Here is a 22,863-nt window from a genome sequence, read left to right on the forward strand (position 1 = left end):
TGCATTTGGCCTACTAGTGTGGTTGGGCCCTTAAAACAGTGTCTGCTGCTCCTGGGTTTGCTACTCCACTGAACAAAGCAATGCCGCCTGTTTAGTCCTGTTACCAATTTTGAACTGCATTTAGCCTACTTTATTCTTTGGCCCTATATCTGTGTTTCCTCCTCATCCTGCCCATTGCCCAGCCACTGCTAGATGAGTCTGCTGGTACATTGACCTAGACCACTACATTCCCCTTGCACTCTACACAGCCAGAATCTGACCCTGCTGAAAGTAAGGTTCCCCTTCCCACATGTTATACCACCTTACACAGGGACAAAGAGGAAGGTGCAGATGCATGGTCCACAGGGGACAGCCTACTAAGTCTGTCTGCAGTCCCTAATTCAAATTGTCCTCCACTGTCTAAATCTGAGCTTCAACCTTGTGGCTCTCCTTAAGTGCTTTTTTAAAAAAAATTGGTGGTTGGGGCCTAATACCTCTGTTTGCCGCTCACTGGTGTTCTCCTCAACTAAATAAATCTGAGCTTCAACCTTCTGGCTCTCATTTTTTTTTTTTTAAATTGGTGGTTGGGGCCTAATACCTCTGTTTGTCGCTCCCTGTTGTTTGTCCTCAACTGTATAAAGCTGAGCTTCAACCTTCTGGCTTTCGGCCTATAGTATCAGATATTAAACAGCATTTGGCCTTCAACTTTGGTTGCGGCCTACTAACGGTGTCTGCCGCTCCCTGGTGTTTGTCCTCAACTGTATAAATCTGAGCTTCAACCTTCTGGCTCTCATTTTTTTTTTTTTTTTAAATTGGTGGTTGGGGCCTAATACCTCTGTTTGCCGCTCCCTGGTGTTCTCCTCAACTGAATAAATCTGAGCTTTAACCTTCTGGCTCTCATTAAGTGCTTTTTTAAAAAATAATTGGTGTTTGGGGCCTAATACCTCTGTTTGCCGCTCACTGGTGTTCTCCTCAACTGAATAAATCTGAGCTTCAACCTTCTGTCTCTCATTTTTTTTTTTTTTTTTAAATTGGTGGTTGGGGCCTAATACCTCTGTTTGCCGCTCCCTGTTGTTTGTCCTCAACTGTATAAAGCTGAGCTTCAACCTTCTGGCTTTCAGCCTATAGTATCAGATATTAAACAGCATTTGGCCTTCAACTTTGGTTGCGGCCTACTAACGGTGTCTGCCGCTCCCTGGTGTTTGTCCTCAACTGTATAAAGCTGAGCTTCAACCTTCTGGCTCTCATTAAGTGCTGTTTTTAAAAAAATTGGTGGTTAGGGCCTACCTACGGTGTCTGCCGCTCCCTGGTGTTTGTCCTCAACTGTATAAAGCTGAGCTTCAACCTTCTGGCTCTCATTAAGTGCTTTTTTTTAAAAAATTGGTGTTTGGGGCCTAATACCTTTGTTTGCCGCTCCCTGGTGTTCTCCTCAACTGAATAAATCTGAGCTTTAACCTTCTGGCTCTCATTAAGTGCTTTTTTTAAAAAAAATTGGTGGTTGGGGCCTAATACCTCTGTTTGCCGCTCCCTGTTGTTTGTCCTCAACTGTATAAAGCTGAGCTTCAACCTTCTGGCTTTCGGCCTATAGTATCAGATATTAAACAGCATTTGGCCTTCAACTTTGGTTGCGGCCTACTAACGGTGTCTGCCGCTCCCTGGTGTTTGTCCTCAACTGTATAAGGCTGAGCTTCAACCTTCTGGCTCTCATTAAGTGCTGTTTTTTAAAAAATTGGTGGTCAGGGCCTACTAACGGTGTCTGCCGCTCCCTGGTGTTTGTCCTCAACTGTATAAAGCTGAGCTTCAACCTTCTGGCTCTCATTAAGTGCTGTTTTTTAAAAAGCTTGGTGGTTACGGCCTACTAACGGTGTCTACCGCTGCCTGGTGTTGACCTCAACTGAATAAAGCTGAGCTTCAACCTTCTGGCTCTCATTAAGTGCTGTTTTTTAAAAAGCTTGGTGGTTATGGCCTACTAACGGGGTCTGCCGCTCCCTGGTGTTGTCCTCCACTGTATAAAGCTGAGCTTCAGTCTTTAGGCGTTTGGCCTATAGTAGCAGATATTAAACTGCATTTGGCCTACTAGTGTGGTTGGGCCCTTAAAACAGTGTCTGCTGCTCCTGGGTTTGCTACTCCACTGAACAAAGCAATGCCGCCTGTTTAGTCCTGTTACCAATTTTGAACTGCATTTAGCCTACTTTATTCTTTGGCCCTATATCTGTGTTTCCTCCTCATCCTGCCCATTGCCCAGCCATTGCTAGATGAGTCTGCTGGTACATTGACCTAGACCACTACATTCCCCTTGCACTCTACACAGCCAGAATCTGACCCTGCTGAAAGTAAGGTTCCCCTTCCCACATGTTATACCACCTTACACAGGGACAAAGAGGAAGGTGCAGATGCATGGTCCACAGGGGACAGCCTACTAAGTCTGTCTGCAGTCCCTAATTCAAATTGTCCTCCACTGTCTAAATCTGAGCTTCAACCTTGTGGCTCTCCTTAAGTGCTTTTTTAAAAAAAATTGGTGGTTGGGGCCTAATACCTCTGTTTGCCGCTCACTGGTGTTCTCCTCAACTAAATAAATCTGAGCTTCAACCTTCTGGCTCTCATTTTTTTTTTTTTTTTTAAATTGGTGGTTGGGGCCTAATACCTCTGTTTGTCGCTCCCTGTTGTTTGTCCTCAACTGTATAAAGCTGAGCTTCAACCTTCTGGCTTTCGGCCTATAGTATCAGATATTAAACAGCATTTGGCCTTCAACTTTGGTTGCGGCCTACTAACGGTGTCTGCCGCTCCCTGGTGTTTGTCCTCAACTGAATAAATCTGAGCTTCAACCTTCTGGCTCTCATTTCTTTTTTTTTTTTTAATTGGTAGTTGGGGCCTAATACCTCTGTTTGCCGCTCCCTGGTGTTCTCCTCAACTGAATAAATCTGAGCTTTAACCTTCTGGCTCTCATTAAGTGCTTTTTTTAAAAAAAAATTGGTGCTTGGGGCCTAATACCTCTGTTTGCCGCTCACTGGTGTTCTCCTCAACTGAATAAATCTGAGCTTCAACCTTCTGTCTCTCATTTTTTTTTTTTTTTTTAAATTGGTGGTTGGGGCCTAATACCTCTGTTTGTCGCTCCCTGTTGTTTGTCCTCAACTGTATAAAGCTGAGCTTCAACCTTCTGGCTTTCAGCCTATAGTATCAGATATTAAACAGCATTTGGCCTTCAACTTTGGTTGTGGCCTAATAACGGTGTCTGCCGCTCCCTGGTGTTTGTCCTCAACTGTATAAAGCTGAGCTTCAACCTTCTGGCTCTCATTAAGTGCTTTTTTAAAAAAAAAAAATTCGTGTTTGGGGCCTAATACCTCTGTTTGCCGCTCACTGGTGTTCTCCTCAACTGAATAAATCTGAGCTTCAACCTTCTGGCTCTCATTTTTTTTTTTTTTTTTTTTAAATTGGTGGTTGGGGCCTAATACCTCTGTTTGCCGCTCCCTGTTGTTTGTCCTCCACTGTATAAAGCTGAGCTTCAACCTTCTGGCTTTCGGCCTATAGTATCAGATATTAAACAGCATTTGGCCTTCAACTTTGGTTGCGGCCTACTAACGGTGTCTGCCGCTCCCTGGTGTTTGTCCTCTACTGTATAAAGCTGAGCTTCAACCTTCTGGCTCTCATTAAGTGCTGTTTTTAAAAAAATTGGTGATTAGGGCCTACCTACGGTGTCTGCCGCTCCCTGGTGTTTGTCCTCAACTGTATAAAGCTGAGCTTCAACCTTCTGGCTCTCATTAAGTGCTTTTTTTTAAAAAATTGGTATTTGGGGCCTAATACCTCTGTTTGCTGCTCCCTGGTGTTCTCCTCAACTGAATAAATCTGAGCTTTAACCTTCTGGCTCTCATTAAGTGCTTTTTTTAAAAAAAATTGGTGGTTGGGGCCTAATACCTCTGTTTGCCGCTCCCTGTTGTTTGTCCTCAACTGTATAAAGCTGAGCTTCAACCTTCTGGCTTTCGGCCTATAGTATCAGATATTAAACAGCATTTGGCCTTCAACTTTGGTTGCGGCCTACTAACGGTGTCTGCCGCTCCCTGGTGTTTGTCCTCAACTGTATAAGGCTGAGCTTCAACCTTCTGGCTCTCATTAAGTGCTGTTTTTTAAAAAATTGGTGGTCAGGGCCTACTAACGGTGTCTGCCGCTCCCTGGTGTTTGTCCTCAACTGTATAAAGCTGAGCTTCAACCTTCTGGCTCTCATTAAGTGCTGTTTTTTAAAAAGCTTGGTGGTTACGGCCTACTAACGGTGTCTACCGCTGCCTGGTGTTGACCTCAACTGAATAAAGCTGAGCTTCAACCTTCTGGCTCTCATTAAGTGCTGTTTTTTAAAAAGCTTGGTGGTTATGGCCTACTAACGGGGTCTGCCGCTCCCTGGTGTTGTCCTCCACTGTATAAAGCTGAGCTTCAGTCTTTAGGCGTTTGGCCTATAGTAGCAGATATTAAACTGCATTTGGCCTACTAGTGTGGTTGGGCCCTTAAAACAGTGTCTGCTGCTCCTGGGTTTGCTACTCCACTGAACAAAGCAATGCCGCCTGTTTAGTCCTGTTACCAATTTTGAACTGCATTTAGCCTACTTTATTCTTTGGCCCTATATCTGTGTTTCCTCCTCATCCTGCCCATTGCCCAGCCATTGCTAGATGAGTCTGCTGGTACATTGACCTAGACCACTACATTCCCCTTGCACTCTACACAGCCAGAATCTGACCCTGCTGAAAGTAAGGTTCCCCTTCCCACATGTTATACCACCTTACACAGGGACAAAGAGGAAGGTGCAGATGCATGGTCCACAGGGGACAGCCTACTAAGTCTGTCTGCAGTCCCTAATTCAAATTGTCCTCCACTGTCTAAATCTGAGCTTCAACCTTGTGGCTCTCCTTAAGTGCTTTTTTTAAAAAAATTGGTGGTTGGGGCCTAATACCTCTGTTTGCCGCTCACTGGTGTTCTCCTCAACTAAATAAATCTGAGCTTCAACCTTCTGGCTCTCATTTTTTTTTTTTTTTTTTTTAAATTGGTGGTTGGGGCCTAATACCTCTGTTTGTCGCTCCCTGTTGTTTGTCCTCAACTGTATAAAGCTGAGCATCAACCTTCTGGCTTTCGGCCTATAGTATCAGATATTAAACAGCATTTGGCCTTCAACTTTGGTTGCGGCCTACTAACGGTGTCTGCCGCTCCCTGGTGTTTGTCCTCAACTGTATAAATCTGAGCTTCAACCTTCTGGCTCTCATTTTTTTTTTTTTTTTTAATTGGTGGTTGGGGCCTAATACCTCTGTTTGCCGCTCCCTGGTGTTCTTCTCAACTGAATAAATCTGAGCTTTAACCTTCTGGCTCTCATTAAGTGCTTTTTTTAAAAAAAATGGTGCTTGGGGCCTAATACCTCTGTTTGCCGCTCACTGGTGTTCTCCTCAACTGAATAAATCTGAGCTTCAACCTTCTGGCTCTCATTTTTTTTTTTTTTTTAAATTGGTGGTTGGGGCCTAATACCTGTGTTTGCCGCTCCCTGTTGTTTGTCCTCAACTGTATAAAGCTGAGCTTCAACCTTCTGGCTTTCAGCCTATAGTATCAGATATTAAACAGCATTTGGCCTTCAACTTTGGTTGTGGCCTAATAACGGTGTCTGCCGCTCCCTGGTGTTTGTCCTCAACTGTATAAAGCTGAGCTTCAACCTTCTGGCTCTCATTAAGTGCTTTTTTTTAAAAAAAAAAATTGGTGTTTGGGGCCTAATACCTCTGTTTGCCGCTCACTGGTGTTCTCCTCAACTGAATAAATCTGAGCTTCAAGCTTCTGGCTCTCATTTTTTTTTTTTTTTTTTAAATTGGTGGTTGGGGCCTAATACCTCTGTTTGCCGCTCCCTGTTGTTTGTCCTCAACTGTATAAAGCTGAGCTTCAACCTTCTGGCTTTCGGCCTATAGTATCAGATATTAAACAGCATTTGGCCTTCAACTTTGGTTGCGGCCTACTAACGGTGTCTGCCGCTCCCTGGTGTTTGTCCTCAACTGTATAAAGCTGAGCTTCAACCTTCTGGCTCTCATTAAGTGCTGTTTTTTAAAAAATTGGTGGTTAGGGCCTACTAACGGTGTCTGCCGCTCCCTGGTGTTTGTCCTCAACTGTATAAAGCTGAGCTTCAACCTTCTGGCTCTCATTAAATGCTTTTTTTAAAAAAAATTGGTGTTTGGGGCCTAATACCTCTGTTTGCCGCTCCCTGTTGTTTGTCCTCAACTGTATAAAGCTGAGCTTCAACCTTCTGGCTTTCGGCCTATAGTATCAGATATTAAACAGCATTTGGCCTTCAACTTTGGTTGCGGCCTACTAACGGTGTCTGCCACTCCCTGGTGTTTGTCCTCAACTGTATAAAGCTGAGCTTCAACCTTCTGGCAATCATTAAGTGCTTTTTTTAAAAAAATTGGTGTTTGGGGCCTAATACCTCTGTTTGCCACTCCCTGGTGTTCTCCTCAACTGAATAAATCTGAGCTTTAACCTTCTGGCTCTCATTAAGTGCTTTTTTAAAAAATAATTGGTGTTTGGGGCCTAATACCTCTGTTTGCCGCTCACTGGTGTTCTCCTCAACTGAATAAATCTGAGCTTCAACCTTCTGGCTCTCATTTTTTTTTTTTAAATTGGTGGTTGGGGCCTAATACCTCTGTTTGCCGCTCCCTGTTGTTTGTCCTCAACTGTATAAAGCTGAGCTTCAACCTTCTGGCTTTCGGCCTATAGTATCAGATATTAAACAGCATTTGGCCTTCAACTTTGGTTGCGGCCTACTAACGGTGTCTGCCGCTCCCTGGTGTTTGTCCTCAACTGTATAAAGCTGAGCTTCAACCTTCTGGCAATCATTAAGTGCTTTTTTTTAAAAAATTGGTGTTTGGGGCCTAATACCTCTGTTTGCCACTCCCTGGTGTTCTCCTCAACTGAATAAATCTGAGCTTCAACCTTCTGGCTCTCATTTTTTTTTTTTTTTTAAATTGGTGGTTGGGGCCTAATACCTGTGTTTGCCGCTCCCTGTTGTTTGTCCTCAACTGTATAAAGCTGAGCTTCAACCTTCTGGCTTTCAGCCTATAGTATCAGATATTAAACAGCATTTGGCCTTCAACTTTGGTTGTGGCCTAATAACGGTGTCTGCCGCTCCCTGGTGTTTGTCCTCAACTGTATAAAGCTGAGCTTCAACCTTCTGGCTCTCATTAAGTGCTTTTTTTAAAAAAAAAAAATTCGTGTTTGGGGCCTAATACCTCTGTTTGCCGCTCACTGGTGTTCTCCTCAACTGAATAAATCTGAGCTTCAACCTTCTGGCTCTCATTTTTTTTTTTTTTTTTTTTAAATTGGTGGTTGGGGCCTAATACCTCTGTTTGCCGCTCCCTGTTGTTTGTCCTCCACTGTATAAAGCTGAGCTTCAACCTTCTGGCTTTCGGCCTATAGTATCAGATATTAAACAGCATTTGGCCTTCAACTTTGGTTGCGGCCTACTAACGGTGTCTGCCGCTCCCTGGTGTTTGTCCTCTACTGTATAAAGCTGAGCTTCAACCTTCTGGCTCTCATTAAGTGCTGTTTTTAAAAAAATTGGTGATTAGGGCCTACCTACGGTGTCTGCCGCTCCCTGGTGTTTGTCCTCAACTGTATAAAGCTGAGCTTCAACCTTCTGGCTCTCATTAAGTGCTTTTTTTAAAAAAATTGGTATTTGGGGCCTAATACCTCTGTTTGCTGCTCCCTGGTGTTCTCCTCAACTGAATAAATCTGAGCTTTAACCTTCTGGCTCTCATTAAGTGTTTTTTTTAAAAAAAATTGGTGGTTGGGGCCTAATACCTCTGTTTGCCGCTCCCTGTTGTTTGTCCTCAACTGTATAAAGCTGAGCTTCAACCTTCTGGCTTTCGGCCTATAGTATCAGATATTAAACAGCATTTGGCCTTCAACTTTGGTTGCGGCCTACTAACGGTGTCTGCCGCTCCCTGGTGTTTGTCCTCAACTGTATAAGGCTGAGCTTCAACCTTCTGGCTCTCATTAAGTGCTGTTTTTTAAAAAATTGGTGGTCAGGGCCTACTAACGGTGTCTGCCGCTCCCTGGTGTTTGTCCTCAACTGTATAAAGCTGAGCTTCAACCTTCTGGCTCTCATTAAGTGCTGTTTTTTAAAAAGCTTGGTGGTTACGGCCTACTAACGGTGTCTACCGCTGCCTGGTGTTGACCTCAACTGAATAAAGCTGAGCTTCAACCTTCTGGCTCTCATTAAGTGCTGTTTTTTAAAAAGCTTGGTGGTTATGGCCTACTAACGGGGTCTGCCGCTCCCTGGTGTTGTCCTCCACTGTATAAAGCTGAGCTTCAGTCTTTAGGCGTTTGGCCTATAGTAGCAGATATTAAACTGCATTTGGCCTACTAGTGTGGTTGGGCCCTTAAAACAGTGTCTGCTGCTCCTGGGTTTGCTACTCCACTGAACAAAGCAATGCCGCCTGTTTAGTCCTGTTACCAATTTTGAACTGCATTTAGCCTACTTTATTCTTTGGCCCTATATCTGTGTTTCCTCCTCATCCTGCCCATTGCCCAGCCATTGCTAGATGAGTCTGCTGGTACATTGACCTAGACCACTACATTCCCCTTGCACTCTACACAGCCAGAATCTGACCCTGCTGAAAGTAAGGTTCCCCTTCCCACATGTTATACCACCTTACACAGGGACAAAGAGGAAGGTGCAGATGCATGGTCCACAGGGGACAGCCTACTAAGTCTGTCTGCAGTCCCTAATTCAAATTGTCCTCCACTGTCTAAATCTGAGCTTCAACCTTGTGGCTCTCCTTAAGTGCTTTTTTTAAAAAAATTGGTGGTTGGGGCCTAATACCTCTGTTTGCCGCTCACTGGTGTTCTCCTCAACTAAATAAATCTGAGCTTCAACCTTCTGGCTCTCATTTTTTTTTTTTTTTTTTTTTTTTTTTTTTAAATTGGTGGTTGGGGCCTAATACCTCTGTTTGTCGCTCCCTGTTGTTTGTCCTCAACTGTATAAAGCTGAGCTTCAACCTTCTGGCTTTCGGCCTATAGTATCAGATATTAAACAGCATTTGGCCTTCAACTTTGGTTGCGGCCTACTAACGGTGTCTGCCGCTCCCTGGTGTTTGTCCTCAACTGAATAAATCTGAGCTTCAACCTTCTGGCTCTCATTTTTTTTTTTTTTTTTAATTGGTGGTTGGGGCCTAATACCTCTGTTTGCCGCTCCCTGGTGTTCTTCTCAACTGAATAAATCTGAGCTTTAACCTTCTGGCTCTCATTAAGTGCTATTTTTAAAAAAAAATGGTGCTTGGGGCCTAATACCTCTGTTTGCCGCTCACTGGTGTTCTCCTCAACTGAATAAATCTGAGCTTCAACCTTCTGGCTCTCATTTTTTTTTAAATTGGTGGTTGGGGCCTAATACCTGTGTTTGCCGCTCCCTGTTGTTTGTCCTCAACTGTATAAAGCTGAGCTTCAACCTTCTGGCTTTCAGCCTATAGCATCAGATATTAAACAGCATTTGGCCTTCAACTTTGGTTGTGGCCTAATAACGGTGTCTGCCGCTCCCTGGTGTTTGTCCTCAACTGTATAAAGCTGAGCTTCAACCTTCTGGCTCTCATTAAGTGCTTTTTTTAAAAAAAAAAAATTGGTGTTTGGGGCCTAATACCTCTGTTTGCCGCTCACTGGTGTTCTCCTCAACTGAATAAATCTGAGCTTCAACCTTCTGGCTCTCATTTTTTTTTTTTTTTTTTTTTTTTTAAATTGGTGGTTGGGGCCTAATACCTCTGTTTGCCGCTCCCTGTTGTTTGTCCTCAACTGTATAAAGCTGAGCTTCAACCTTCTGGCTTTCGGCCTATAGTATCAGATATTAAACAGCATTTGGCCTTCAACTTTGGTTGCGGCCTACTAACGGTGTCTGCCGCTCCCTGGTGTTTGTCCTCAACTGTATAAAGCTGAGCTTCAACCTTCTGGCTCTCATTAAGTGCTTTTTTTAAAAAAAATTGGTGTTTGGGGCCTAATACCTCTGTTTGCCGCTCCCTGTTGTTTGTCCTCAACTGTATAAAGCTGAGCTTCAACCTTCTGGCTTTCGGCCTATAGTATCAGATATTAAACAGCATTTGGCCTTCAACTTTGGTTGCGGCCTACTAACGGTGTCTGCCGCTCCCTGGTGTTTGTCCTCAACTGTATAAAGCTGAGCTTCAACCTTCTGGCAATCATTAAGTGCTTTTTTTTAAAAAATTGGTGTTTGGGGCCTAATACCTCTGTTTGCCACTCCCTGGTGTTCTCCTCAACTGAATAAATCTGAGCTTTAACCTTCTGGCTCTCATTAAGTGCTTTTTTAAAAAATAATTGGTGTTTGGGGCCTAATACCTCTGTTTGCCGCTCACTGGTGTTCTCCTCAACTGAATAAATCTGAGCTTCAACCTTCTGGCTCTCATTTTTTTTTTTTTTTTAAATTGGTGGTTGGGGCCTAATACCTGTGTTTGCCGCTCCCTGTTGTTTGTCCTCAACTGTATAAAGCTGAGCTTCAACCTTCTGGCTTTCAGCCTATAGTATCAGATATTAAACAGCATTTGGCCTTCAACTTTGGTTGCGGCCTACTAACGGTGTCTGCCGCTCCCTGGTGTTTGTCCTCAACTGTATAAAGCTGAGCTTCAACCTTCTGGCTCTCATTAAGTGCTGTTTTTAAAAAAATTGGTGATTAGGGCCTACCTACGGTGTCTGCCGCTCCCTGGTGTTTGTCCTCAACTGTATAAAGCTGAGCTTCAACCTTCTGGCTCTCATTAAGTGCTTTTTTTTAAAAAAATTGGTGTTTGGGGCCTAATACCTCTGTTTGCCGCTCCCTGGTGTTCTCCTCAACTGAATAAATCTGAGCTTTAACCTTCTGGCTCTCATTAAGTGCTTTTTTTAAAAAAATTGGTGGTTGGGGCCTAATACCTCTGTTTGCCGCTCCCTGGTGTTTGTCCTCAACTGTATAAAGCTGAGCTTCAACCTTCTGGCTTTCGGCCTATAGTATCAGATATTAAACAGCATTTGGCCTTCAACTTTGGTTGCGGCCTACTAACGGTGTCTGCCGCTCCCTGGTGTTTGTCCTCAACTGTATAAATCTGAGCTTCAACCTTCTGGCTCTCATTTATTTATTTTTTTTTAATTGGTGGTTGGGGCCTAATACCTCTGTTTGCCGCTCCCTGGTGTTCTCCTCAACTGAATAAATCTGAGCTTTAACCTTCTGGCTCTCATTAAGTGCTTTTTTAAAAAAAAATTGGTGCTTGGGGCCTAATACCTCTGTTTGCCGCTCACTGGTGTTCTCCTCAACTGAATAAATCTGAGCTTCAACCTTCTGGCTCTCATTTTTTTTTTTTTTTAAATTGGTGGTTGGGGCCTAATACCTGTGTTTGCCGCTCCCTGTTGTTTGTCCTCAACTGTATAAAGCTGAGCTTCAACCTTCTGGCTTTCAGCCTATAGTATCAGATATTAAACAGCATTTGGCCTTCAACTTTGGTTGCGGCCTACTAACGGTGTCTGCCGCTCCCTGGTGTTTGTCCTCTACTGTATAAAGCTGAGCTTGAACCTTCGGGCTCTCATTAAGTGCTGTTTTTAAAAAAATTGGTGATTAGGGCCTACCTACGGTGTCTGCCGCTCCCTGGTGTTTGTCCTCAACTGTATAAAGCTGAGCTTCAACCTTCTGGCTCTCATTAAGTGCTTTTTTTAAAAAAAATTGGTGGTTGGGGCCTAATACCTCTGTTTGCCGCTCCCTGTTGTTTGTCCTCAACTGTATAAAGCTGAGCTTCAACCTTCTGGCTTTCGGCCTATAGTATCAGATATTAAACAGCATTTGGCCTTCAACTTTGGTTGCGGCCTACTAACGGTGTCTGCCGCTCCCTGGTGTTTGTCCTCAACTGAATAAAGCTGAGCTTCAACCTTCTGGCTCTCATTAAGTGCTGTTTTTAAAAAAATTGGTGATTAGGGCCTACCTACGGTGTCTGCCGCTCCCTGGTGTTTGTCCTCAACTGTATAAAGCTGAGCTTCAACCTTCTGGCTCTCATTAAGTGCTTTTTTTAAAAAAATTGGTGTTTGGGGCCTAATACCTCTGTTTGCCGCTCCCTGGTGTTCTCCTCAACTGAATAAATCTGAGCTTTAACCTTCTGGCTCTCATTAAGTGCTTTTTTTTAAAAAAATTGGTGGTTGGGGCCTAATACCTCTGTTTGCCGCTCCCTGGTGTTTGTCCTCAACTGTATAAAGCTGAGCTTCAACCTTCTGGCTTTCGGCCTATAGTATCAGATATTAAACAGCATTTGGCCTTCAACTTTGGTTGCGGCCTACTAACGGTGTCTGACGCTCCCTGGTGTTTGTCCTCAACTGTATAAGGCTGAGCTTCAACCTTCTGGCTCTCATTAAGTGCTGTTTTTTAAAAAATTGGTGGTCAGGGCCTACTAACGTTGTCTGCCGCTCCCTGGTGTTTGTCCTCAACTGTATAAAGCTGAGCTTCAACCTTCTGGCTCTCATTAAGTGCTGTTTTTTAAAAAGCTTGGTGGTTACGGCCTACTAACGGTGTCTACCGCTGCCTGGTGTTGACCTCAACTGAATAAAGCTGAGCTTCAACCTTCTGGCTCTCATTAAGTGCTGTTTTTTAAAAAGCTTGGTGGTTATGGCCTACTAACGGGGTCTGCCGCTCCCTGGTGTTGTCCTCCACTGTATAAAGCTGAGCTTCAGTCTTTAGGCGTTTGGCCTATAGTAGCAGATATTAAACTGCATTTGGCCTACTAGTGTGGTTGGGCCCTTAAAACAGTGTCTGCTGCTCCTGGGTTTGCTACTCCACTGAACAAAGCAATGCCGCCTGTTTAGTCCTGTTACCAATTTTGAACTGCATTTAGCCTACTTTATTCTTTGGCCCTATATCTGTGTTTCCTCCTCATCCTGCCCATTGCCCAGCCACTGCTAGATGAGTCTGCTGGTACATTGACCTAGACCACTACATTCCCCTTGCACTCTACACAGCCAGAATCTGACCCTGCTGAAAGTAAGGTTCCCCTTCCCACATGTTATACCACCTTACACAGGGACAAAGAGGAAGGTGAAGATGAAAGTGCAGGTTCCTTCATCAGGTGGGGGGGCATACTCGTTGGCGACGTCACTGGCACAGGGCCCCTCAGAGTATGCAAAAGTGTCGCTGCTGGTGGGATGCGCCCCCGCCGTGCAAACACACCGCTGTACTTTGAGGGGCCCTGTGCCAGTGCCAATGCCAACGAGTGGGCCCCCCTGCTTGCTTAGGATCACAGCACTTGCAAACTTGACATACTTATCTCTCACTGCTCCACCGCCGTGACGTAGTCCACGTTTCCTGGGCTCACTAAAACCTTGAACCAGCCCTACCCCCCACAACTTTTGCCAAATGACCCCCAATTTCCAATGCCCAACTATTATTATAAAGTTAATTAAGATTGACAAGCTTCAGAAACAAGAATGGATGTTTTTGGCATTAAAATGGGCACTGTAGGTGTTTTCCTGGCCTCCACTCACTGTCGACTATGCTTCCCCATTGACTTGCATTGGGTTTCGTGTTTCGGTCGATCCCCGACTTTTAGCGATAATCGGCCGACTGCACTCGACTCGACTCTGGACAAAGTCGGGTTTTGCAAAACCCGACTCGATCTTAAAAAAATGAAAGTCGCTCAACCCTAGTCATAAGAGCTTACAGCCTACAGGACAGAGCAAAAGAGGAAGCTGCTGCACAAAAGCTTACTCTCTACAGGAGCAAGAAACAAAGTACCTTGTTAACCATAAGAGATAACACTGTACAGGAGAGAGAGAGAGGACCTCACTGATCAAAAGTGCTTATACTCTACAGGGGCAGGAGAGAATTCTACTGAACATGAGCTTACACTCTACAGGAGGCAGAGAAGGAACCCCACAGAACATTTGAAAGTATTCAGACCCCTTTAATTTTTTCAGTCTTTTTTCCTTGCAGCCATTTGGTAAATTCAAAAAAGTTAATTTTTTTCACATTAATGTACACTCTGCACCACATCTTGACTGAGAAAAAACAGAAATGTAGAAATGTTTGCAAATTTAATAAAAAACAAAACTGAAATATCACATGGTCAGACCCTTTGCTCAGACACTCATATTTAAGTCACATGCTGTCCATTTCCTTGTAATCCTCCTTGAGATGGTTCTACTTCATTGGAGTCCAGCTGTGTTTAATTAAACTGATAGGACTTGATTTGGAAAGGCACACACCTGTCTGTATAAGACCACACAGCTCACAGTGCATGTCAGACGAATTGAGAATCATGAGGTCCAAGGAACTGGCCAAGGAGCTGAGAGACAGAATTGTGGCAAGGCACAGATCTGGCCAAAGTTGCAACAGAATTTCTCTAGTACTCAAGGTTCCTAAGAGCACAGTGGCCTCCATAATCCTTAAATGGAAGAAGTTTGGGACCACCAGAAGTCTTCCTAGACCTGGCCATCCAGCCAACTGAGCAATCATGGGAGAGACTCTTGGTGAGAGAGGTAAAAAAGATCCCCAAGATCACTGTGGCTGAGCTGCAGAGATGCAGTAGGGAGATGGGAGAAAGTTCCACAAAGTCAACTATCACTGCAGCTCTTCACCAGTCGGGCCTTTATGGCAGGGTGGCCCAATGGAAGCCTCTCCTCAGTGCAAGACATATGAAAGCTTGCATAGAGTTTGCTAAAAAACACATGAAGGACTTCCAGACTATGAGAAATAGGATTCTCTGGTCTGAATAGACAAATATAGACCTTTTTGGTGATCATTCTAAGCGGTATGTGTGGAGAAAACCAGGTACTGCTCATCACATGCCCAATCCCAACAGTGAAACATGGTGGTGGCAGCATCATGCTATGGTGGTGTTTTTCAGCTGCAGGGACAGGACGACTGGTTGTCATTGAAGGAAACATGAATGCGGCCATGTACAGAGATATCCTGGATGAACAGCTCTTCCAGAGTGCTCTGCACCTCAGACTTGGCCAAAGGTTCACCTTCCAACAAGATAATGACCCTAAGCAGACAGCTAAAATAACAAAGGAGTGGCTTCAGAACAACTCTTTGATCACTCTTGACTGGCCCAGCCAGAACCCTGACCTAAACCCAATTGAGCATCTCTGGAGAGACCAGAAAATTGCTGTCCACCAACGTTCACCATCGAACCTGACAGAACTGGAGAGGATCTGCAAGGAAGAATGGCAGAGGATCCCAAAATCCAGGTGTTAAATACTTGTTGCATCATTCCCAAGAAGACTCATGGCTGTACTAGCTCAAAAGGGTGCTTATGCTCAATACTGAGCAAAGGGTCTGAATACTTATGACCATGTGATATTTCAGTTTTTCTTTTTTAATAAATTTGGAAAAATTACTACATTTCTGTTTTTTTTCAGTCAAGATGTGGTGCAGAGTGTACATTAATGAGAAAAAAAAGAACTTTTTTAAATTTACCAATTGGCTGCAATGAAACAAAGAGTGGCTCCATGGAAACGGCTCCATTTTGATGGAGATATTTTTTTTTCTTTCCAGCACAGCAATATAATAAATTCTCCACACACTTTCCTCTGGAAGCAGTTTAGGGATAATTGTTATAGGAGGGAAAGTTTATTTTACAGCAAACATACAAACATATAGGCATGAAAATAATATTGCTATCGCAGTATTTGTATACCACTGCCACACCATTAAAAAAAGTCCTTTTCAGGGCTACATACTGTCCTTTTTCTAGTAAAACCGCTGTTACCTGCATTCAGTGCAGGTTCAACATGCTGCCTTCGCTCCAAACTTTTACAGGGTCATCATGCAGCCCTCGCTCATAATTCTTACAGGGTCACCAGCTACCACCAAAATTTTTACAGGGTCATCATGCAGCCCTCGCTCATAATTTTTACAGGTCATCATGCGGCCCTCGCTCCAAATTTTTACAGGATGTGTATGGTGCCCTCTTTTATAATTTTGTATTTATACCCCCAGGTGTAAATGTTTTTCAGCCCTTGCACTTAGTGAATAGGATTTATCAGTCTAAGTGTCCCACACCCTAAAAATGGAAACAAAATGTTTTCTGAGGCCCTCCTCTACATGTCTTCCAGGGCTCTTTGTAGTCCCTCCTTTTATTTTTTTGCCAGCCCTTACACTTAGCTTATAGGCTAGGAGTCTTACTATCCAACAGTTTTAACAGAATTTGTATGAGCCCCTCCTTTATGTCTAATGCAGGATTTATTGGAGTATCCCTCTTCGTTCTAATTTTTGGCAGTTTTTGCATTGTCCGCATAGGCTTTGTGAGTTTCAGAGTCCTTCTTTCATACATTAAACAGGATGTGTCTGCCCATGTCATTCACACCACATGCCCAGATAAGGTAGTAAAATGTTAATATTACATTTACTGGTGGGTGTAGTTTTATTTCCATCACTACTATGTCATCTACTGTAGTCAAAGGCGAAGGGCAGATACAGTGAAAGATGACCCAGCTATTAAGGGTCGGAGGAGACTTTTTTTTAATCTTTTTGCCTTACATACAAGTCATTATACAGGAAAGAATGTATCCTAACATTTTTTTCTCTGTACAAGGGTCTTCCAGAAAAATGCTCAAGTTTCCAATTGACTTTCATTATGCCTGTTACTCAAGTTGCGCTCGTCTGAGCATCCGACCTGCTCCATTCAAGTACTGAGCACTCGAGCAATTTAGTGTTTGCTCATCACTAATGTGTACGCATCTGCTGTGTGTATATACATTTGTGTATACATGTGTATGTGCTTTGTGTATATACAGTACATGTCTATGTGCTGTGTGTATCTACAGTATAAGTGTGTATATGTGCTGTGTGTATATATGTGTATGTATGTGTTGTGTCTATACATGTGTATATATGTGGTGTGTGTAAATACATATGTGCATGTGTATGTGCTCTGTGTATATACATGTGTGTGAATGTGCTATGTGTATATACATGAAAGCTGGGTGTATTTACAGATGTGTGTACATGCTCTGTGTACTGTATATACTTTTGTGTATGGGCAGTGTATATGTATATGTGTATATACATGCGTGTGTTATATTTATATATACACCTGTGTGCTATGTATAAATACATGTCTGTATGCACTTTTTAAGTTTACATCTACTATATAATTGTCTAAGGGTTACTTCCGTCTGTCTGTCTGTCCTTCTGTCTGTCTGTCTGTCACGGATATTCATTGGTCCCCAATTCCAAGTCCTGTGTGTCACCAATTTTTTTACTATTGATGCTGCCTATGCGGCATCAATAGTAAAAAAATGTAATGTTAAAAATAATAAAATAAAAAACCTGCTATACTCACCCTCCGTAGTTCGCCGAGCCGCTGGCGCCGGCCGCCATCTTCTGTTCCTGCCGATGTATTGCGAAATTACCCAGAAAACTTAGCGGTCTCGCGAGACTGCTAAGTTTTCTGGGTAATTTCGCAATGCGTCCTGGGAAAGGAAGATGGCGGCCGGCGCCAGCGGCTCGGCGGAGCTTCGGTGGATCCCAAGCGTCGGTAACCGCTTCCTGGATCCAGGCGCCAACGGAAGGTGAGTATATAAATATTTTTTATTTTAATTATTTTTTTTTTAACAGGGATATCATGCCCACATTGCTATATACGTGGGCTGCGCAATATACAACGTGGCCTGCGCAATATACTACATGGGCTGGGCAATATACTACATGGGCTGGGCAATATACTACGTGGGCTGCGCAGTATAATACATGGGCTGCGCAAAATACTATATGGGCTGCGCAATATACAACGTAGGCTGGGCAATATACTGCGTGGGCTGTGCAATATACTACTTGGACTGCGCAGTATAATACGTGGGCTGCATAATATACTATATGGACTGCGCAATATACAACGTGGGCTGCGCAATATACAATGTAGGCTGGCCAATATACTACATGGACTGCGCAATATACAACGTGGGCTGCGCAATATACAACGTGGGCTGTGCAAACTGCGTGGGCTGTGCAATGTACTGTGTGGGCTGCGCAATGTACTGCATGGGCTGTGCAATGTACTGCGTGGGCTGCGCAATATACTACGTGGGCTGCGCAATCTACTGCGTGGGCTGCGCAATATACTATGTGGGCTGCACAATATACTACGTGGGCTGTGCTATACACTACGCATACATATTCTAGAATACCCGATGCATTAGAATCGGGCCACCATCTAGTGTATGTATAAGCACATTTCTGCCAGAGGCGCAAGGCACTTGTAAGATTCTTAATTCATTAAGTTGTGTGCACCTTTTAATGAATTAGGTGCATCTTACTCCAGTGGCCCTATTCATAAAGATAGACATGTACAATGCCAATCTTAATGAATCAAGAACACTGTTTCCTGCAGCACATTGCTAAGTGTAAACAGGAGATGTGCTGCTGATAACATGATATGTATGGGGACAGAATGATTAGTATTAGTGATTGTTCTAACCCCATCGTTCTTTGTCAGCCTGTGTGAGGAGTCCAATAGACAAGCCCTCTTTGACTTTTATAGTCTCTTTGTTAATGAATTACTGCAGCCCCCAAAAATTACACTACATCAAAATGGCACCGTGAGCTGGGCCTGCGCATTAACATCTATCGCGTACCGATAGATGCTACTGCACATGCGCCGCCTCTGGTGCCATTTTGTTGCAATGTAAATTTTTTTTGTCTGTAGCAACAAGGGGTGGGCAAAAGCCCTTGCGCAGTAGCATCTAATGGTATGTGATAGATGCTAATGCACAGGCGCGGCCGATGGCGCCATTTTGATGGTGATTTTTTTTCTTTGCAGCACAGCAATGTAGTAGGCAACTGACAAGTGATAGTGCATAGGCGCCACCATTTTGATGAAGTGACATGTTTATTTCAAATACTCACATTAGTATATTCATTATGCAAACTAGGGGACAGGTCACTAAGGGATCAGTGACCTGTCAGCAGTCTTAGTTATGAATATCTAATCAGAGCACCATATGGAGACCCCCATCCAGGACTGCCTTAGGGCACCAGCATATCATTAACTACAGACTGAAAATGAGGATTAAAAAAGAAACACAAGATGGATTTCATCAACCAAGTTATCATTTTAATCTGTATAACGGTGCCAACCTGACACTGTGTGCAGGTTACTATGCTGATAGGTTCCCTTAAAAAAGGTCCCTTAGTCTGTTTCAGTAGCTCCACAATCACGGGGAAGACTGCTGACTTGACAGATGTCCAGAAGGCAGTCATTGACACACTCCACAAGGAGGGTAAGCCACAAAAGGTCATTGCTACAGAAGCTGGCTGTTCACAGAGTGCTGTATCCAAGCATGTTAATGGAAAGTTGAGAGGAAGTGTGGTAGAAAAAGTTGCACAAGCAGCTGAGATAACCGCATTCCTTGAAAGGATTGTTAAAAAAGGTCATTCAAAAATTGGGGGGGGGGGGGGGACTGCTGCTGGATTCATTTTTTCAAGAGCCACCACACACAGATGTATCAAGGACATGAGCTACAAGTGTCACATTCCTTGTGTCAAGCCACTCATGACCAATAGAAAGCGCCTGAAGCATCTTACCTGGGCTAAGGAGAAAAAGAACTGGACTGTTGCTCAGTGGTCTAAGGTGTTGTTTTCAGATGAAAGTAAATTTTGCATTTCATTTGGAAATCAAGGCCCCAGAGTCTGGATGAAGAGTGGAGAGGCACACAGTCCATGCTGCTTGAGGTCTAGTGTGAAGTTTCCACAGCCAGTGATGGTTTGGGGAGCCATGCCATCTGCCGATGTAGGTCCACTGTGTTTTGTCAAGACCAAAGTGAGCACAGCTGTCTACCAGGAAATTTACAGCACCTCATGCTTCCCTCTGCTGACAATCTTTTTGGAAATGGAAATTTCATTCTCCAGCAGGATTTGGCACCTGTCCACACTGCCAAAAGTACCAATACCTGGTTTAAAATCAACAGTATCACTGTACTTGATTGGGCAGCAAACTCGCAATACCTTAACCCCTTAGAGAATCTATGGGGTATTGTCAAGAGGAAGATGAGACGCCAGACCCAACAATGCAGAGGAGCTGAAGACTGCTATCTACGCAACTTGGGATTCCATAACACCTCAGCAGTGCCACAGGCTGATTGTCTCCAATGCCATGCCGCATTGATGCAGTAATTCATGCAAACAGTGCCCTGAACAAGTATTGAGTGCATTTGCTGATCATTTATTTCGGTATGCCAACATTTCAGATTTTAAAATAATTTTTCAAGCTGATGTTATAAAGTATTCTAATTTACCTTTCATCATTGTGACCAAAGAATTCATCAGTCCACAGGACTTGTTTCCAAAATGCATCACGCTTGTTTACAAGTTCTTTTGCATACTTCTGAAGCTGAATTTTATGGAGAGGACTCAGAAGAAGTTTTCTTCAGATGACTCTTCCGTGAAGGCCATGTTTGTGTAGGTGTCTCCGAACAGTAAAACAATGTACCTCAACTCCAGAGTCTGCTAAATCATTCTGAAGGTCTTTTGCAGTCAAGCAGGAGATCTGATTTGCCTCTGGAGCATTTCTAGGAGCAGTTCTCACTTAAATTTAGCTTGTTTTTCTAGACCTTATCTTGACCTCCACTGTTCCTGTTAGCTGTCATGTTTAACTACATTTCAAACTGAGGAAAGGGTAACTTGAAAACACTTTGCCAACTTCTTATAGCCTTCTCCTGCTTTGTGGGCCTCGACATCTTCATTTTCAGAGTGCTAGGCAGCTGCTTAGAAGAACCCATGGCTGCTACTTTTTGGCACAAGAATAGAGGAATCAAAAAGAGAAAAATATGTACCACACTTAGGCTAGTTTCACACTAGCGTTTAAATCCGCAGCGTTTAAAACGCATCCGCAAGTGGTGGAAAAAACGCATATAAACGCGTACAAACACGTCGATTTTTAGACGCATGCGGTGTCGCGTTTGAGAAATTTCACAAGAGAAAAATCAAGATAACCAGACACCGCCAATGGGACTACAGAGAGCGTGTATTATGGGATCTCTATATATAGACCCCTGAACAGCTGGAATCTTCAGATTTTGCTCCTTTATCCTGTGTCATGATGGATCTTTGCATGGAGAGCTTTTATTTCAACCTGGATTTAAGCATCAAGCTGTTTCTTGCTTGTGCTTTTGCTTGGGAGCAAGACAGAAATCGCGAAAGATGGAGAAGGAGACAACGTAGGTGTTTTTGGAGACACCCTATTATCGAACTACGTGAGAGCCGTGGAGCCTATCACACGCTCTATGCCGAGCTTAATGCCAACCCGGAGAAATTCCAGGAATACACAAGGATGTCGCAAGACTCGTTCCGGGATTTGCTTTCTCGTGTCCAAGGAGCCATACGGAGACAGGACACCCAGCTCCGTAGAGCGATTCCACCAGAGGAACGTCTGCTGGTTACATTAAGTAACCACTTATAGTATCAGTACGCATGGTATATATGTAACAGGTGATAATGCTTCATCATGGATGCGACTATGATACGACCTATCATCATATATAACACATATCACAGAGAACAGATGATACGTAGTCTAAGGAATAATATAAGAATAACAAAACTTATTTATCACAAATATTAAAAGCTGACATCAGGTAGCTAGAGGAGATAAATAGCACACGAGCAGATTAGTGCCATATAACAACATTGACGGGAGGCATGAAACAGGGTGTTACTAGAAATATATACAGAGTCTAATACCAATAATTGGTAGGCAACCCAGAGACAGTGGATCTAAATAACCCTAATCATGGGGGAATACATATACCCACAGCCACTGGCAATGGGTCCCCATCCACAATAAAGTCCCAATCCAATGGACATTGCATAACAAAAAACGGTGGAATTAATGATAACACATGTCCGCAATACCACCGCTATAATATTAAACCATAACACATGCAGCAAAGAGTGAAGATGTATAGTAGGACCGGAATAATACTCACCGCAATGTGGTCCAACCCGCCTGGAGCACGCCTCCACCCCAACGCGCGTTTCGGTTAAAAACCTTCATCAGGGGGCATTAGTTAGATTGTGGAATGTGCTTAAAAAGGGTTGCACCCGGAAGTGATAGTGCCGCAATGCCGGAAGTAATACGGCATCACCATGACAATCTATGATGCTAGTACCTGCCGGAATACACATACCAAAGACGCACCACCGGAAGTGATTACCCGCGATACCGGAAGTCATTTAATGCAGTCATAGCAACCCACGACGCCGGCGCTCGCCGAGAACCTCCAACGGGGAAAGATGATCACGGGGGCCCCACGTGACCACCAACCACCCGGCAGAGACCCGGACCAGCGCCTGCGCAGAGGACTCTGGATACTCACAGAAAATGAGTGTAAGTATAAATGCGGTGACCATACCGCAGCACCGAATGATAATGGTCACCGCAGCCATACATGGTATCAAAGGGCAGTGCCCTGAAGGGGGGCATAATACACCCCGCCAGCAACCCATAGGAAGAGAAATGGACTATCACCGAGAAGATATAATATATATATCCACACACAAAAAGTGCCAAGATACCTAGATTTAATAAAGATGCACACACTTAACAATGCTTTATGATCCCATATAGATTACCCATATACATAGGCATAATGCTACAATAATAAAAAATGTCATTTCACAAGATATTAATCTCAAAATTAGTATAATGGCATCATAGTATCAGAGAATGTAAATAACTTCATATGGAGTATTACAATGGAAACGTGAATATAAATACAATGTCCTTTGGATAAAACAGTTCTTGGCCCTCTTCCAAAGGGAAAATCACAGTCTTTCATATAGGTGTCCAATATCCGGCAGCTAACTTCCATCACAACCCACCTCAGGGAATAAGGCCACAATCAAAACTAGGAAAAACTAAAAAACAA

The sequence above is a fragment of the Ranitomeya variabilis genome, chromosome 2 (genome assembly GCF_051348905.1).
Source record: "Ranitomeya variabilis isolate aRanVar5 chromosome 2, aRanVar5.hap1, whole genome shotgun sequence".
In the NCBI taxonomy this organism is placed as follows: domain Eukaryota; kingdom Metazoa; phylum Chordata; class Amphibia; order Anura; family Dendrobatidae; genus Ranitomeya; species Ranitomeya variabilis.